General features: G+C 38.1%; 1 pseudogene; it reads left to right on the top strand.

Annotated features, from left to right (window-relative positions):
* The window catches only part of LOC113920698, a 55,938-nt pseudogene extending 47,145 nt beyond the window's left edge, over positions 1–8,793 (top strand).
* The last annotated feature ends 10,190 nt before the right edge of the window (positions 8,794–18,983 follow it).

The raw sequence follows: 18,983 nt of genomic DNA, 5'->3' as shown, positions 1-18,983 counted from the left end.
TTGTTCCCTGAAAGCTCTCGGTACAGCTTTGGAGGACCAGGGTGAAAATGGTGGCCTCCCAATCTCCGCCGGGAGGAGCCGAGAACTCGGGGCCCCGCTCCTCAGTGCGCCCTCAGAGAAAAGCAGTCACTCCCGTGTCCCTGGTCTCCGGCCGCACCCCGTGCTCACCCGGCCTGTGACCAAGCGTTGCTATCTCTGGCACCCGACCCCTTGTGGAGTCTCCAAACCCAGCAGAACCCCGCAGTGCGCTCCCGCGCCGCTTCTCCCGGAGGAGGAAGGGGAGTCTCCCCGGATCTGCCGCTTGTTGGGTCCCTGCTGGAGGAGCAGTGGCCCGACTGTCACCGATCACAGTTTATGGCCACCCCGAGCTGAGAGCCTGCGCCTCGGCTCCGTCTCTGCAGCCGGCTTCCCCGCTCCGATCCCTGGGAGCTCTGCCGCACTCAGGCACCCCCGGTCTTTCTGTGACCCCGAGGGTCCTGAGACCACACTGTCCCGCGAGGGTTCCACCCCCGCTTAGCCACTGGAGCGACGTCCCTCCGCGGAGCTGACTTCTAAAAGTTCCGATTTTGTGCTCCGCGGCTCTAGCACTTGCCAGAAGCGGCCGACGGAGGCCCCCTCCCCCGCTGTCTATCCTCCCGAATATCGCCTCGGATTCACTTCTCTGCACGTCCTACCTTCCAGAAAGTGGTCGCTTCTCTGTTCAGAGTGTTGTTACTATTCTTCTCTTCGATCTCCTGTTGAGTTCGTAGGTGTTCAGAATGGTTTGATCCCTATTCAGCTGAATTCCTGAGAGCAGACAAAATCCAGGTCTCCTACTCCCCTGCCATCTTGCTTTGCCCCCAATTCCGTTGCCTTTTAATGTCAAGTCTACTAACACTATAATTGCTGTGGATCTGAAGATAATCCTTTTTTCTGGTAGCTTTTAAGAATTTTCTTTTCTTATCCTTGATATTGTAAAATTTCACTGCATTATATCTATGTGTGGGTCTATTTTATCTATCTTTCACGACACTTGTATTACTCAGTTACCATTGTATAAAAATGACCCAGTGGCTTTAAAACATCACTCACTGATAATCATGCAGCTACAGCTAGTCTTGCAATCAGCTAGCCTAATGGGACTTGGCAAGATGGAGCACCCAGCTTCAGGCTGGGCCCGTGCTGAACGCTCTCACCGCTGCTCACATGTGATTGGCTGAAGCCAGACACGGGCCCAAACACAGAGTCAAGAGGTAGGGAAGGAGAGGGACTGTCCAGCATGACAAAGGGAGGGTTTCATAGGGGACTAAAAATCATTCTACCATAATCCTGTAGGTTAGTCCCAAGCTGAAAACTCTCCTACAAACTTATTATAAATATTCTCAGACTTCATCCTTTAGAATATTTTTCCAACTATTCCCTCTGTTTTTATCCTCTGTAGCTTTCTTCAGAAAATGTGCTACAGGCTGACAAACTATTCTCTACATTTCAATTTTATTTTTCATAATTTTTCCTATTGACTGTATATCTCTTTTCTATTCTGGACAAGAAAATGACATTCTATCAAGTATTTTTTTCCACATTTTGGATATCTAAAAATAAGTTTTATTTCGATTACATTAATCGCCCAGATTACTTTCATTTCATCCTTCTTTTCACTACCTCCTTATGAGTATTATGCCCAAACAAAAACAAGAAACACCTGCTGTAATTTACACAACTTTCAATCAATTCATCAGTTGCTTTAGTGTAAAAGAAAGAAATGAAGCAAATTATTAGTCTGTTTGGGAACTGTGTGAACAGATTTAAAGAATGTGAGTATTTCCATTTCAAAGTAATTTGGTTTCTTCGCCTTTTGTAATTATGGAGCACCAAATTCTTTTCGCCTTGCCACTTACAATTCTCATCATTGCCTTTTATAATATTTATTGAAAAAGTCTCTGAATATCAGGCACCATCAAATACAAAGACACACACACACACACATACACACACACACACACACACCCCAATCCCACAAACACAGATAACATGGTCCAGCATTTTCTAAGAGATCCAAGTTTCATTATAATCATTCTACCATTCCCTCAAATTCTGAATTCATTCCTTTAATCCTCTCAGCCTTTAATGTGGTACTTTGATTCTCAGGTAGCAAAATTCACTTAAACTAAACAAAGATTTATTGATTGACTGTTACATAATATATCAGATAAGTGTGCAAACTCTGAAGCTTACAGATCTGGCTTTCAATAGTAGCTCAAATGATAATTAACTGTGTACATATGGGGCACATTAGTTAAACCTCCATACAATTCCACCTCCTCACCTGTAAAATGGTCATTATATCCTGAGATAAAACTTTAGTAATGTAGAAACTAGCTATCAAAATCAAGAAAAATGAAGTCATTATTAGAAAGGTAGTCCATTAAGATTATTGAGCAATTGTCAATTCCCCAGATTTGTCTAGTAATGGAAATATTTGGTGAACACTTTATTTTTAAGATTTTATTTATTTATTTGACAGAGAGAGACACAGTGAGAGAGGGAACACAAGTAGGGGGAGTGGCAGAGGGAGAAGCAGGCTTCCTGCGGAGCCGAGAGACCGATGCGGGCTCGATCCCGAGCTCAAGGCAGACACTTACCTACTGAGCCACCCAGGCGCCCCTGGTGAACACTTTCTTTTGTTGCTTGGTTTCACCTTAAATAAATGGAATGTAAACCAAAATATTTCTAGGGTTATATCAAATTTTGTGTATCTATTGCAAAAGTTGAAAAAATAATAAATAATTGGAACTTATCACCAAAACAAGTCGTTTGTATAGCATTTTTGCATAATCAAATGCACATACAAGTGCCCACCATTTGCTAATATTAGTAAATACGGTACAGCAAATAACCTCACTGCTCCTCATCAGTCTCCAGGTTGGAAAGCCTAGGGAAAACATACAAACCATTTTCATTCTATAGGATTGGTTGAGTGAAGAAAGAAAGAAAGAAAGAAAGAAAGAAAGAAAGAAAGAAAGAAAGAAAGAAAGAAAGAAAGAAAGAAAGAAAGAAAGAAAGAAAGAAAGAAAGAAAGAAAGAAAGAAAGAAAGAAAGAAAGAAAGAAAGAAAGAAAGAAAGAAAGAAAAAAGGAAAGAAAACTAAATGTTTTCACTTACCATCATTAAGTACTACGTTTTTAATTTTAAAAAATTTTTGGAGATTCATTTTCAAAATACATGGTATGATCTCTCCACAGGATAGTAAAGTTAAAATAAAATAATTATTAGGCTGTGAATTATACTACCATGTTCAAGGTACATTTTGAGCACAGTATCTTTCCATTTTCTATGTCATCTTCAATTTCTTTCTATGGTTACAGGGTACAGGTCCTTCACCTCCTTACTTAAATTTATTCCTAGGGATCTTACTCTTCCTGATGCAATTGTAAAGGGGGTTGTTTATTTAATTTCTCTTTCTGCTAGTTCATTATTAGTGATAGAAATGCATCTGACTTCTGCATATTAACTTTGTATCCTGCAACTTTGCTGAATTCATTGGTTAGTTCTGATAATTTTTTGGTTGAGTGAAAACAAGTTTTAGTTTGAATGTTACTAATTTTTCAAAGCTTCCCTTAATTTTTTATGCTTCTTTATTTGGTTTAGAGAATCCCTCACTAGCCCAAGGTTAATTTTCTGCTAAAATTTTTAAATTTTGTCTTTCACATTTGTCTTCAACCTATCTGGAATTTATTTTTGTGTAGTATATGAAATAAAGATCCCTTTAATTCCTTCTAAGTCCTATTCTTTTTTTTAAGATTTATTTATTTATCTGACAGAGAAAGACACAGTGAGAGAGGGAACACAAACGGGGGAGTGGGAGAGGGAGAAGCAGGCTTCCCACGGAGAAGGGAACCCAATGCGGGGCTCGATTCCAGGACCCCGGGATCATGACCTGAGTCGAAGGCAGCCATTTAACCAAGCCACCCAGGCATCCCTCAAAGCCCTATTCTTGAACAGTCTGCTCAATCACTATTAATCTGAAATACCAGTTCATTCATATACATGCATGGATCTGATCTTGGGTTCTTTTCTCTGTTCTTTTTTTTTTTTTTTTCTTTTTGGAGAGAGAGGTGGGGGAGGGGTAGTAGGAGAAGAAGAAAGAGAATCTCAAGCAGGCTCCATGCTCAGTGTGGAGCCCAATGCTGGGCTCAACCTCATGACCCTGAGATCATGACCTGAAATCAAGAGTTGGACACTTAACTGACTGAGCGACCCAGATGTCCCTATTTCATTTTTCACTTTTCCTACCATTTAACCAAAAGAACATACCCTTAGTTGCCACAAATATATATATTTGCATATACACACACACCACGTACAAATGTTCCCCCTGCTCATTCTTACATATACATTTTAGAATCAGCTTTTCAAGCTGAAAATAAATATTGGCATTCTCGTTGGAAATATATAAAATAGATCTAATGTTTTCAGAAAAAATTGACAATGTTATGACACCTAATGAGCATTTTATATCTCTCTAGTCAATTTCAATCTTGTTTAACATCTTTCATTAAAGTTTTCCAGTTTTCTCCATAAAGGTTTACATAAATTTGTCATATATATTCATAGGTACTTACTGTTATTGTTTTGCAAAACAGGATTTTTTGTTGAAGAACGTTCACATGCTTTTAATAGCATTCAGACATAATCTTTGGTACTTTATTTTTTTAGAGATTTTATTTATTTATTTGAGAGAGAGAGAGCACATGAGCAGGGGGAGTGGCAGAGGCAGAAGCAGACTCCCTGCTGAGCAGGGAGCCCAATGTGGGGACTCAATCCCAGGACGCTGGGTTTATGACCTAAACTGAAAGCAAACGCTTAACCGACTGAGCCACCCAGGCACCTCAATCTTTGGTACTTTAGTATTCTATTGTCATTGCTATGCTAGGTAAAATTTTTCTTTAGATAACATAAAGAGAAATGAACTTCATTATCTGATCCTACTCTTTCAGTAAATTTGCTATTTTATTAATGCCAGTAATTTCTAAGTCCTGTAGAATTTCCCTTGGAAGTGTTCTCACATCTGTCCCTTCCTCATGTCCATCCAGCTTACACACAATAACACTTTCTTACCCCAGCCCCCCATCACATCAAGCCTGAATTTCCAGAATAGCTTTTCAAATCCATCCATTGTCTAGTGTTCCACCAAACCCAATCTAGCCTACAGAAAATCTCTTAATGAATGAAATGGACCTTATTCCCTAATAAAAATGCTCAGTGTCTAAAATTCATGTCCTATTAGATTTTCCCTGCCTCACATTTAACTTCCTCTAGAAAAGCTTTTGTAATATATACTTACAGTCTGTTTTTCCATCTTGGTATCTTTCTCTCCCATCAAACCAGCAGGCATCTTTGCCATCTCTCTTATCCCTTATTCCAACATGCCATGTTCACTCATATCTCTGAAAGCTTCTGTCATATTTGTCCCTGTTTTCCAATGTTTTCCATACTTCCCACATAAAAAACAATACTCTCACCTTTGAAATCCAAGTTAAGCCCCACTTTGATTTTAGGGTTTCTCTTGTTACTCAACCCACATTCATAACTCACAATCCTAAATTCCTTAATAATTATTCTTTGCATGTTCATGTTGTTAGAATACCATATAATGTGCTGTGTTCCCGTTTTTATATTTCATCTGTTGGCAATGATGGATTGAGTTTGTAATATGGTCAGACACTCTTTCTGCAACCAAACCTCTTTTATATGATTCAAAGGGGACTTTTTGCATACCCAAAATGAAACGTGTTGATCTAAAAAGTAATAGCTGCTCAATCAATATTTGTTTATTAATTTCCCTTATTTACTCTTCAATTCCTGTAACAGAGCAATTGTGCACACGTTAAACACTGAGTGTACATACTTATGTGCATCATGTACCTATCCTGAAGGTAAAGTGTGTCGTATTTTTTTCTCTTTCTAACTTAGGAAGTTTTTATAAAAATGATAGTGTTTCTATGGAAAAATCTGTATATACTGTGATGAAAATGCCAGAATTTTAATATAGGTTTTGTCTGATTTGCCTAATTTTTATTATTATAGTTTGCCTTATTCCAAATCAACTTAACAGAATAAGAATTCAGAATAAATTCAGAGTAAAGCATCAGCACTGTTGGTGTTAACATTAAGTGGGCTATGTCAAAACTTCACTATGAGCATATATTACTTATTTCTCTCTCATAAGCCTTTCAGTAATGAGTATATATGATTGTCAAACACCTTATTTATAAAAGAGGATATTTTAGCTTAATATCTTATAGGTAACTAACCTTTTATAAGGTACAATTTCTACAGCCCACCTATTCACTTAGGACTCAATCAATTTGCTTCAACCACTTCTTTTAAAGACAGCAGCATTTCTAACTTCATCTACAGTTTAATCTGTTTGAACTTTAAGTTGTAAAAAAACTGTCCTGACTGGAGCCATTTTAAAATAGAGTTGGAGAAAGCCATTTCTGAGAAAATGCCTTACCCACCTTTGTTTGATCTGGGCGCAAACCTTTGGAGTGGGCAAAATGGCAACTGTTTTAAGCAATTACTTGAGGAATCAGTAGGACAATGAACATTTTGGTCACAAGATTGATGGTTGTGAGGTTTCTGAAGATAAAATCAGTCGTCAATTGATGTCTAACCAAGTTAACTTGTTAACACCCAGAGAAAAATGTTTATTTTTCTTTTTTTCAACGTATGTAATTAGCCCCCTTCCTCTTCCTCATAAAAAAACCTTTGCCTTCACCTTAGAAGCAGGAACACTATTTGGGTAACCACCTGAATCTGTACTCCCCGAAGTGCAATGCTTTAACCCCAAAGAAACACTCATTTGCCTCTCGTTGTGGCTCTTTCTCTCCAGGTTGACAAAGTAAAGACAGGAAGCAGCCATTAATGATTTAACACTTAGAATAACCTCCCTAAACGGAAGCAGATTTTTGTAATTCCAAATATAGAAGTTTGTAATTTAATTGAATGGCAAGTATTTTTAAAGATTTGTTTATTTATTTGAAAAGGAAAGCAGGGGGGTGGAGGGTATAGGGCAGAAGTAGATGGAAAGAATCCCAAGCAGGGTCCACGCTCGTCACAGAGCCCAATGCCGGGCTCGATCCCAGGACCCTGAGATCATGACCTGAGCCGAAATGAAGAGACGGTCGCTTAACTGACCGAGCCACCCAGGCGCCCCTTGAATGACAAGTATTTGAACCGGTGAAAGAAAAATAATCCATTTCTTCTGTCCATTTTATTTCAGGGAAGTAATAGATGCTTAAGAAAATGGAAGTATATTTCCAATTATAGGTCCTATTATTCTAGGAAATATGGATATAGATAACTAATTAAGCACTATATAATACCCTTATGAGTAGTGAAAACATAAAAACTATCAGCTTATACTCTCTTAATAGCTTCTTATAATCTAAGCTTATTTTCTTCTAGACTGTATTGACTCTGATATTTCATCATGTTCTTTGTCAGTGATATAATTTCTTTTACTATTATGGATAGTAAACATTTCCTGCTATTTTCCTCCCACCCTTCAAAAATATGCCATCTAAAAAAGAGTTAAAGGGACACCTGGGTGGCTCAGTCCGTTAAGCGTCTGCCTTCAGCTCAGGTCATGATCTCAGAGTCGTGGGATCCAGCCCCATGTGGGGCTCCCTGCTCAGTGGGAGCCTGCTTCTCCCCTTCTCTCTCTCTCTGACCCTCTCCCCCGCTTGTGTGTCTCTTTCTCAAATAAACAAAATCTTAAAAAAAAAGACATAAAAACTGCAATAAACCACCTTTGAGAAATTCCAACAAAAGCAAAGTTCAAACAATTGCTTCACTGAAAATTTTATCAGAGCTTTCTGACTGTGGACACCACTGTGCAAGCATCCCTAAAGTCTCCCTTCCCATCACTGTCATATCTAAGTTAGAGTCTCCTAAAGAGCCTGAACAGAAGTTCTTCCTCAGAGGTTTGAGCTTTGAAGAAACTGATAACCGTCTAAAGAGCCATTATGAGCCATGGGGAACATTTATGAACTTTGTGGTAATGAGAGATCCAAAAACCAATGCCCCAGAGGTTTTGGGTTTGTCAGGTTTGCCACCGTGGGGGAGATGGATGCAGCCATGAATGCAAGGCCACACAGGTGGATGGAAGAGTTGTGGAACCAAACAGGGCTGTCTCAAGAGAAGATTCTCAAAGACTTGGTGCCCACTTAACTGAGAAAAGGATTTTTGTTGGTAGCGTTAAAGAAGACACTGAAGAACATTATTTTTAACAGTATGGGAAAATTGAAGTGATTAAGATCATGACTGACTGAGGCAGTGGCAAAAAGAGAGGATCTGCTTTTGTAATATTTGATGACCATGACTCTGTACACAAGATTGTCATTCAAAAATATCATACTGTGAATGGCCACAACTGGGAAGTAAGAAAAGCCCTATCTAAGCAAGAGATGGCTAGTGCCTCATCTGACCAAAGAGGTGGAAGTGCTTCTGGAAATTTTGGTAGTGGTCTTGGAGGTGGTTTTGGTGGGAATGACAACTTTGATTGTGGAGGAGACTTCAGTGGGCAAGGTGGCTTTGGTGGCAGTCAGGTGGCAGTGGATATGGTGGCCATGGGGATGTCTATAACAGATTTGGTAACGAAGGAAGCAGTTTTAGAAGTGATAGGAGCTATAACGATTTTGGCAATTACAACAGTTAATCTTCAAATTTTGGACCCATTAAAGGAGGGAATTTTGAAGGCAGAAGCCTTGGCTTCTATGGTGGTGGAGGCCTATACCTCGCCAAACCATGAAACCAAGGCAGCTATGGTGGTTCCAGCAGCAGCAGTAGCTAGGACAATAGCAGAAGGTTTTAATTATTGCCAAGAAACAGAGCTTAGCAGGAGAGAAGAGCCAGAGAAGTGACAAGAAAGCTACAGGTTACAACAGATTTGTGAACTCAGCCAAGCACAGTGGTGGCAGGGCCTAGCTGCTACAGAGAGGACATATCTTAGACAATACTCACGTGTATGGGCAAAAAACCCAAGGAGTGTATTTGTGACTAATTGTATAAAAGGTTATTTTAAGTTTTTGTTCTGTGGAAAGTTTAAAGGATTCCAACAAAGGATTTTAATGCAGATTTTTTTTTTTTTTTGCACCCATGCTACTGATTGCTGAATGTAATAGTCTGACTGCGATGCTAAATAAATTGTCTAAATAAATAAATAAATGTTGTATCAGATATTTTAATATTTTACTATGCCATATGAAATGTCAGGAGGACAACACTCTGTACAGGATTTCCTGAAAATCTGTCACCGTGGAACTGAAGGACAGAAAATTCTTCCACCCCAAGATATGGCTCTTCTCATATTGATTATTTTAAGCTGTTTTTTTCTTTTAAGATTTATTTATTTATTTTAGAGAGAGAGAGAGAGATAGCATGAGCAGGAGGGACAGAGAGAGAGGGAGAGAGAGAATCTCAAGCAGACTCCATGCTGAGCATGAAGCCTAACACAGGTTTCGATCCCAAGACTCTAGATCATGACCTGAGCTGAAACCAAGAGTCAGAGCCTTAACTGACTGCACCAACCAGGCGCCCCTGGTTATTTTTTTAAGTAAGCTCTACACCCAATGTGGAGCTTGAACTCATGACCCAGAGATCAAGAGTTGCATCTTCTACCAACTGAGCCAGCTAGGCACCCCTTAAGATGGTTATTTTTAAGAGACTGCAGACACAAGGGAAGCTCTGAAAACAGTAGAAGTTACTCCTTTGTAAGAAACATTTACATTTATAACGGAAATCTCCATTTGTAAGGGTGTCTCATTACACCTCACTATACCTGGAAGAGGGAATGGCTCAATCTCTAGAAATTTATCTATGGAGAAGACAGTGAGTGAAATCTGTGTAACAATCTTATCTTTGCTGACTGTGCTTTTCTTGGCAACCTCCCATAATAAACACCCCATTTCCAATGCCTTCTTTTGTCTTTAGCTGAAGATGGTATTTAAGGTGATGGGTTCAGACATTTTGAGGTGTTACTCAGTTCTTGGGTCTTTCCCATGTATTCATGTTATTAAACTTTTGTTTGTTTTCCTCTTGTTGATCTGCCTCGTGTCAGTTTAATTATTAAATCAGCCAAAGAACTTAGAAAGCTAGAAGTAAATCTTTTCCCCAACAGAACTGTTCCTTTTTCAACTTTACCATAGGATTGAAGACATTTTGAAAAATCTTGTTATAGTGGAAACTGGGTTTTTGGAATCCTGGAAACTACATTTATTTTTTTTTAAGACTTTATTTATTTGTCAGAGTGAAAGAGACAGAGAGCACAAGCAGGGAGAGCAACAGAGGCAGAGGGAGAAGCAGGCTTCCCACTGAGCAGGGAGCCCGATGCGGGACTCAATCCTAGGACGCTGGGATCATGACCTGAGCTGAAAGCAGATGCTTAACCGACTGAGCCACCCAGGCGTCCCCTGGAAACTACATTTAAATCCCAACCCCTTCCAGCTCTGCCTCTATTAATTAAATATTTGAGCCTTGATATAGTCATATGTAAACAGGAAATATTACTGACCTAGTAGGCCATTGTATAAATGGCATAAGCTAATTCAGATAACTCATTTCAACATTTACTTAGGTCCTAGGCAAAGACCAGAACTTGGTTAGGAGCTAGAGATAAAGAGATAATTAAGACATGACCCCTAAGCTCAAAGAGTTCACTATTTTCAAACTTACTGGCCAGTTTTTAATATGGGAATTCCCTCTAGCCACATTCTTCTTACTTTCTACATTCTTCTTACTTTCTACGTTCTTCTCTGTATCTTTCAATCACTCTTTTGTGGCTGTCAGCTCCAAACTATCACATTCCTAACCAGAGCACTGTAGCTCTCCATTTCCCCAAACCAACTATCCTTGAACATCTAAAGCCCATAGATGGAAAACAAAAGGCCATATATTCTGGATATCTATCCTTACAGGTACAAAGGACGGAGAAATATTTGAAAGCAGAGATTTTCTTAAACAGACTTCAAGTCAGATTTGTCACAATTATCTCATCCAGTCTTGACATAGATAAAGTGAAGCAATGTCACTATCTTTTCTTGAAAGCCCTGAGATCATCTGGAGGGCTTTGTTCCTATTGTTTTGTTCATCTTCACTTGGTTAGTCCTATTTAAAATAGATTTTTCAAAAAAAATTAAATAAAAATACAAATAAAAGCTTTTTCAGCCAAATAATACACATACAAACAGTAGGTCTCTTATATTTAAAAATCAGCAGTTATTCTCATGAATATAGCAGTGCATTCAAATGAGGAAAGAAAAAATAGATATAAAACTGCAAATTCACAAAAAGAACATATTCATATGAATATTAAATGTTTCTTTTAAGAGTTTATTAATTTATTTATTTGCTTATTTATTTATTTAAAGAGTGCATGAGTGGGTGGAGAGACAGAGGTATAAGGAGAGAGAGACTCTCTCTCTACATTGAGTGCAGAGCCCAGTGCAGGGCTTGGGGCTCAATCTCACGGCCCTGACCTGAAATCAAGAGATGGACACTTAACCGACTGAGCCATCCAGGTGCCCCAAATATTAAGTGTTTCTTAAGTAATAGATTAGACTGTGCTTAGCTAAAAAAAAATCATAATTTATTACAATTCAAAATAAATGTTTGAGTAACCAGTATATCAAAGCAATAAAGGCAGTTGCAAAAAATTTTAAAAAAAAGAAGGTACACCTCAGCATTAAAATAATTTAAATTTTATACTAATGACAAACAATTAAGCATTTATTGAACCTGCTGTGTGTTTAGCACTGTTATGAGTCTTTTGTTTTTGTTTTGTTTTGGATGTGAGGGAAAAGATTAAAAGCTGAGGCTTCAGATTAAAATTTGTAGGAAGAAAAAAAAATCTTGTAATTTTGGGCAGGCAATGCTTACTTCTACCCATTAGATAGCAATAATCATAGAACACTTCAGATACATATCCTCAGGGAAAAAATTCATTCAGGTAGTGTGTAAGTTTGGGTTGAGTTTTGTTTTCAAAGTTGGTTATTGTAATTGACCATAATAGAGGCAAATCTTTTTTAAATTATGTTTTGCCAAAAAACAATAAAATAAGGTAAAGTGAAACACACCAAATAATGAGTATAAAAGTTAAAGTTTTGAATCTCGTCTGAGTTGCCACAAAAATATTTCCAACAGTGTTTTCCTTCTACTCCATAGCCTGCTTTGGATTTGGATAGCAGAATAAGCCTTGGGCACCCAGCTTTTTATCCCAATCCAGACAAATCCAGAAATGAGAATATATGGAAGAGTAAAGATGATAAGGGCAAGATTGGATTCTTGAATAAACTAAGGATTTAGAAAATAAGGAATTTTTTTTACATTTCTTGAATAATTTTATTCCCAACTCTATAAAAATGTAACATCACCTTGTCTTATTATTTTTCATCTTGCAAAAGGAAAATATTATTACTCACTTCTTCCTATGGAGATAATATATGGAAAGAAAGCCTCTCCTCCACCCTGTTAACTGTAATGACTAGGGCCCTAAGAATTAAATTGACAAAAGACAGATTAACAGGAGAAAGGGCATACACATTTTATTGATGTTAGTATTCTTTCATTCGCGGGAATTTCACAGAAAGGAAGTGAAAATCCGAAGAAGTGGTTAGACCTGAGAGCTTATGTACAATTTTAACAAAGGGTGATAAATTCTGGAGAAGTAACTAGATAAGAGAAAAGGGGCTTGGGGTTCCTAAGGACAATAAATTATGGGAAGATAAGTATATGGAGAAACCAGTGGGAAATGAGGGTGCCTTTGTTTGTGCAGAATCATTTCACTGTTTTCTGTCTTCTCCATGGCCATAAAATTCCCCTAGAGAGGGGATTTATGGCAGTCTTCATTTCTTAGAAATTTCTGCTTTTCATTAGATAAAGGAAGCTCTAAGAAGACCTTTCTGAATCTGTTAATTCTCAGTTGCTGTCAGCAAAAAACAATCTATATTTCAAAGTGGCATATTTCGAGGTGGCATATTCAGATCCCCTTCAGTAGCAGTTTCAAATGGCAGCCTCAAACAAAAGCATTGTCACTATACTTTTACACTTTCTGTTACTGTAAACTAAAGTCAATTAACTCTTGATCATGAACAGTTGTCAGCAGGCATCCCCAGTCAGGATTTCAGCTGTAGTTTTGTTTCCTGGAAGAGCTTCAGCTCAAGGTAAAGAGCCAGATTCCCTCCAGCACTTGGAAGATTCTGACTACCTTAGGCAATTCTAGAGGTTCCTTCCCTCATGAGTTTCACTTATATTTTCAAAGATCTTACAATGAACAAATATGCCCACCTATTCAGAACATAAGGTCCCAATTTCTGAAAATGTACCATGTCTGTAATGTAAATATCCAGGAAAAGGAGCCTACTCTCTCTTGTTTCACACATCCTACGTGATGCTATGGATTCCAGAATAAGATCCATTAACCGAATGAGTTACCACGTAAAAATCAGAAATTAATAGCTTTCCTTTGTCTTTCATCTTTACATCTTGCTCAAACACCAAATGCCTCTTGTTAACAAAGTTCTGGTAGAATACTGGGGCAAGTAAGTCAGAGAAAAACAGTTTCCAGAGTTTACTTTCTTACCTATAGGTATGATTTAGTTATCTGAACAATTCACAAATATGACCAAGTAGCTCCCTTGACAGCTTTTGTTCTACTCAACAAAACATTAGAGTTGTTTTCCTTCAGATTATTTTGTCTGCTATAACTTTTTATTTTTTTTAATTGTACAATCACCAAAATAAGTTTTCCCAGAGTTAAGTTCTTACTAATAAGATTAGTGAAATGACTGAAGCATTCTCTACATTTACCCCAAAAGAGAACTATATCTTTTGACCAAGGAAATAAGGCTTACATGCCAAAGCAATTACATGCAAGTTTCAGATTTGGGTAAATACAGCAAGCAAGTAAGTACTAAATCCAATGTCCTCTACTTTAAGCAATAAGTAAACCAAAGGACGGTGTTCTTCCAGGTGGTCCTCGAAACTTTCCATAATCTTAGCATTAAGAAGCATGTTAAATATCACCTATACCTCCAAAATATTCATGTCCACATTTGCTAAAACACCATTTTCTATTAGACTATAAATTTAAAAAGTAAGAGTAATTCCATGAAAGATTATATCCTGTCACATTGGGCTATCTCTTGTGCGTCCTATCAGCAAATGTGAAAACTGAAAGACAGTGTGTGAGTCCAATTCTCTATCATCTTCAGGTCAAAGGAGTCTTTCTCAGGCGGCACTCTCAAACTAAAAAAGGGTAAAAGAGCAAACTCCACACATTTCTTTTTTGTGTATAGGAACGGAAAGTAAACTACAGCTCCCAGACCAGGCCACAGTATATATTTTACTCATATGTCTAGATAAGTGCACTGTACAAGCTATATGATATGACACAGAATCTATAGCAGTATATACACTTTTAAAAAAATGCCATTTCTGTTACTTTAAATCAAAAGGTAAGGGAGCAGATGGGCAATTGCCTTGGATGAAAGAGAAGATCAAGTGCAGGATGAATTATCAGAGCCTGACTACAGGGGCAACACTCTGCAAAACAGTTGCAAAATTTAGTTTTGGGTAACGACTTTCCTATTCAACCTACATTTTTGAGTTTAGGTTATATAATATTTTTGAGGTTAGGTTACTGCTTACAATTTAAGAATGGAACACATTGAATCAAATTTCCAATGAATTCAGTTGGGTAATAAAAATGTTGCTAAGTGAATTGAGTATAAATATGAATAATAACATAGGCATTTATTTAGCACGGAGGGTGTATGATGTGTTGGTTGGAAGTTACAACTTATTTTATCAAAGCTGCCCTTAGCAACTTCTACTGTGCAGTATTTGGCCGTCAAGGTTACCAGCTGTTCTTCACAACCAGCCAGGTTAATAATTTTTTCTCTGTTGTATAACAACAGAAACTGAGATAGGTTTTATAAACCTTGGAACAAATACAGAATAGAGAGTGTGTTATTTTAAATATTTTGAAAGCTATATATATGCATGTAGTATAAGTATCAAATGAAGCTAGGTAATTATCCTCTTAATTTGGAAGATCCATTTAATCAAACTAGAAATTTTGAGCAGCATCAGAATATCAGTATTTGAGATCTGGCGATTAACTTAACTGAAGTAGTTGTGTGGGCTCTACAAATTCATTTTACTACATTGATGTGATTGCATGAAAATATATAACTTTAAAGCAAAATTATAATCGTGAATAAGATAAATATTGTCTATGTTGTTCTTCCAACCCAAATATGATGGTTATTTAATAAATCTATTCTCAGTATTTCAGGTTGCAGATCAGTCATATAAAGAGCTTGAGAGGCATCAGTCCCATTTTTACAAAAAGAAGAAAGCTAAACAAACTGAAAACCAATGACTTTTCTTAGATCCATCAGAGAATTGAGGTCACATGGCAAACAGCCTCCCAGAATTCCAGAATAGCAGGTATATTCCTTATGTGACACAGATCAGGGAATTACATACCAGATCAGCTTACCTAGAGCAGAAATCACTGGATCCAGACACAGGTAGAAACATTGAAACAGTAATTTTCATAAACTACCAAAGGCTGAACATAGACTAGCTCAAAAGCAAAAAAATCCTGAAGGCTTTAGTTTTTTTTTTTTTAAGTTTTATTTTTTTAATTTTTTATTGTTATGTTAATCACCATGCATCATTAGTTTTTTATACTTTTTATTGTTATGTTAATCACCATACATTACATCATTAGTTTTTGATGGAGTGTTCCATGATTCATTGTTTGTGCATAACACCCAGTGCTCCACGCAGAACGTGCCCTCTTTAATACCCATCACCAGGCTGACCCATCCCCCCAACCCCCTCCCCTCTAGAACCCTCAGTTTGTTTTTCAGAGTCCATCGTCTCTAATAGTTCATCTCCCCCTCCGACTTACTCCCCCTTCATTCTTCCCCTCCTGCTATCATCTTTTTTCTTTTCTTAACATATATTGCATTATTTGTTTCAGAAGTACAGATCCGTGATTCATCAGTCTTGTACAATTCACAGCACCCACCATAGCACATACCCTTCCCAATGTCTATCACCCAGGCACCCCATCCCTCCCACCCCCCACCACTCCAGCAACCCTGTTTGTTTCCTGAGGTTAAGAATTCCTCATATCAGTGAAGTCGTATGATACATGTCTTTCTCTGATTGACTTATTTCACTCAGCATAACACCCTCCAGTTCCATCCACGTCGTTGCAAATGGCAAGATCTCATTCCTTTTGATGGCTGCATAATATTCCATTGTGTCTATATACCACATCTTCTGTATCCATTCATCTGTCGATGGACATCTTGGCTCTTTCCACAGTTTGGCTATTGTGGACATTGCTGCTATAAACATTGGGGTGCACGTACCCCTTCGGATCCCTATATTTGTATCTTTGTGGTAAATACCCAGTAGTGCAATAGCTGGATCGCATGGTAGCTCTATTTTCACCTGTTTGAGGAACCTCCATACTGTTTTCCAGAGTGGCTGCACCAGCTTGCATTCCCACCAACAGTGTAGGAGTGTTCCCCTTTCTCCACATCCCCGCCAACATCTGTCATTTCCTGACTTGTTAATTCTAGCCATTCTGACTGGTGTGAGGTGGTATCTCATTGAGGTTTTGATTTGGATTTCCCTGATGCTGAGTGATGTGGAGCACTTTTTCATGTGTCTGTTGGCCATTTGGATGTCTTCTTTGGAAAAATGTGTGTTCGTGTCTTCTGCCCATTTCTTGATTGGGTTATTTGTTCTCTGGGTGTTGAGTTTGATAAGTTCTTTATAGATTTTGGATACTAGCCCTTTATCTGATATGTCATTTGCAAATATTATCTCCCATTCTGTCGGTTGTCTTTTGGTTTTGTTGACTGTTTCTTTTGCTGTGCAAAAGCTTCTTATCTTGATGAAATCCCAATAGTTCATTTTTGCTCTGCATTCCCTTGCCTTTGGCGATGTTTCTAGGAAGAAGTTGCTGCGGCTGAGGTTGAAGAGGTTGCTGCCTGTGTTCTCCTTTAGGATTTTGATGGACTCCTGTCTCACGTTTAGGTCTTTCAACCATTTGGAGTCTATTTTTGTGTGTGGTGTAAGGAAATAGTCCAGTTTCATTCTTCTGCATGTGGCTGTCCAATTTTCCCAACACCATTTGTTGAAGAGACTGTCTTTTTGCCATTGGACATTCTTTCCTGCTTTGTCAAAGATGAGTTGACCCTAGAGTTGAGGGTCCATTTCTGGGCTCTGGATTCTGTTCCATTGATCTATGTGTCTGTTTTTGTGCCAACCATACTGTCTTGATGATGACAGCTTTGTAATAGAGCTGGAAGTCCGGAATTGTGATGCCACCAGCTTTGCTTTTCTTTTTCAATATTCCTCTGGCTATTCGGGGTCTCTTCTGGTTCCATACAAATTTTAGGATTATTTGTTCCATTTCTTTGAAAAAGGTGGATGGTATTTTGATGGGGATTGCATTGAACGTGTAGATTGCTCTAGGTAGCACTGACATCTTCACAATGTTTGCTCGTCCAATCCATGAGCCTGGAACGTTTTTCCATTTCTTTGTGTCTTCTTCAATTTCTTTCATGAGTATTTTATAGTTTTCTGAGTACAGATCCTTTGCCTCTTTGGTTAAATTTATTACTAGGTATCTTATGGTTTTGGGTGCAATTGTAAATGGGATCGACTCCTTGATTTTTCTCTCTTCTGTCTTGTTGTTGGTGTATAGGAATGCCACCGATTTCTGTTCATTGATTTTATATCCTGCTACTTGACTGAATTCCTGTATGAGTTCTAGCAGTTTTGGGGTGGAGTCTTTTGGGTTTTCCACATAAAGTATCATATCATCTGCCAAGAGTGAGAGTTTGACTTCCTCTTTGCCAATTTGGATGCCTTTGATTTCTTTTTGTTGTCTGATTGCTGTGGCTAGGACTTCTAATACTAAGTTGAATAGCAGTGGTGAGACTGGACATCCCTGCTGCATTCCTGACCTTAGGGGAAAAGATCTCAGCTTTTCCCCATTGAGAATGATATTCGCTGTAGGTTTTTCATAGATGCTTTTTATGATATTGAGGTAGGTACCCTCGATCCCTATACTCTGAAGAGTTTTGATAAGAAAGGATGCTGTACTTTGTCAAATGCTTTTTCTGCATCTATTGAGAGGATCCTATGATTCTTGTTCTTTCTTTTGTTAATGTATTGTATCACGTTGATTGATTTGAGGATGTTGAACCAGCCTTGCAGCCCAGGGATAAATCCCACTTGGTCATGGTGAATAATCCTTTCAATGTACTGTTGGATCCCTTTGGCTAGTATTTTGGTCAGAATTTTTGCATCCATGTTCATCAAGGATATTGGTCTGTAATTCTCCTTTTTGATGGGGTCTTTGTCTGGTTTTGGGATCAAGGTAATGGTGGCCTCCTAAAATGAGTTTGGAAGTTTTCCTTCCATTTCCATTTTTTGGAACAGTTTCAGGAGAGTAGGTATTAATTCTTCTTTAAATGTCTGATAGAATTCCCCTGGGAAGCCATCTGGCCCTGGGCTTTTGTTTGTTGGGAGATTTTTGATGACTGCTTCAATTTCCTTAGTGGTTATAGGTGTGTTCATGTTTTCTATTTCTTCCTGGTTCAATTTTGGTAGTTGATACATCTCTAGGAATGCACCCATTTCTTCCAGGTTATCTAATTTGCTGGCATAGAGTTGCTCATACTATGTTCTTATAATTGTATTTCTTTGGTTTTGGTTGTGATCTCTCCTCTTTCATTCATGATTTTGTTGATTTGGGTCATTTCTCTTTTCTTTTTGATAAGTCTAGCCAGGGGTTTATCAATCTTGTTAATTCTTTCAAAGAAACAGCTCCTAGTTTTGTTGATCAGTTCTACTGTTCTTTTGGTTTCTATTTCATTGATTTCTGCTCTGATCTTTATTATTTCTCTT

Source organism: Zalophus californianus, chromosome 15, assembly GCF_009762305.2.
Source record: "Zalophus californianus isolate mZalCal1 chromosome 15, mZalCal1.pri.v2, whole genome shotgun sequence".
Lineage (NCBI taxonomy): Eukaryota > Metazoa > Chordata > Mammalia > Carnivora > Otariidae > Zalophus > Zalophus californianus.
Note: the sequence above shows the minus strand (reverse complement) of the source record. Positions and strands in the feature narration are given on the sequence as shown.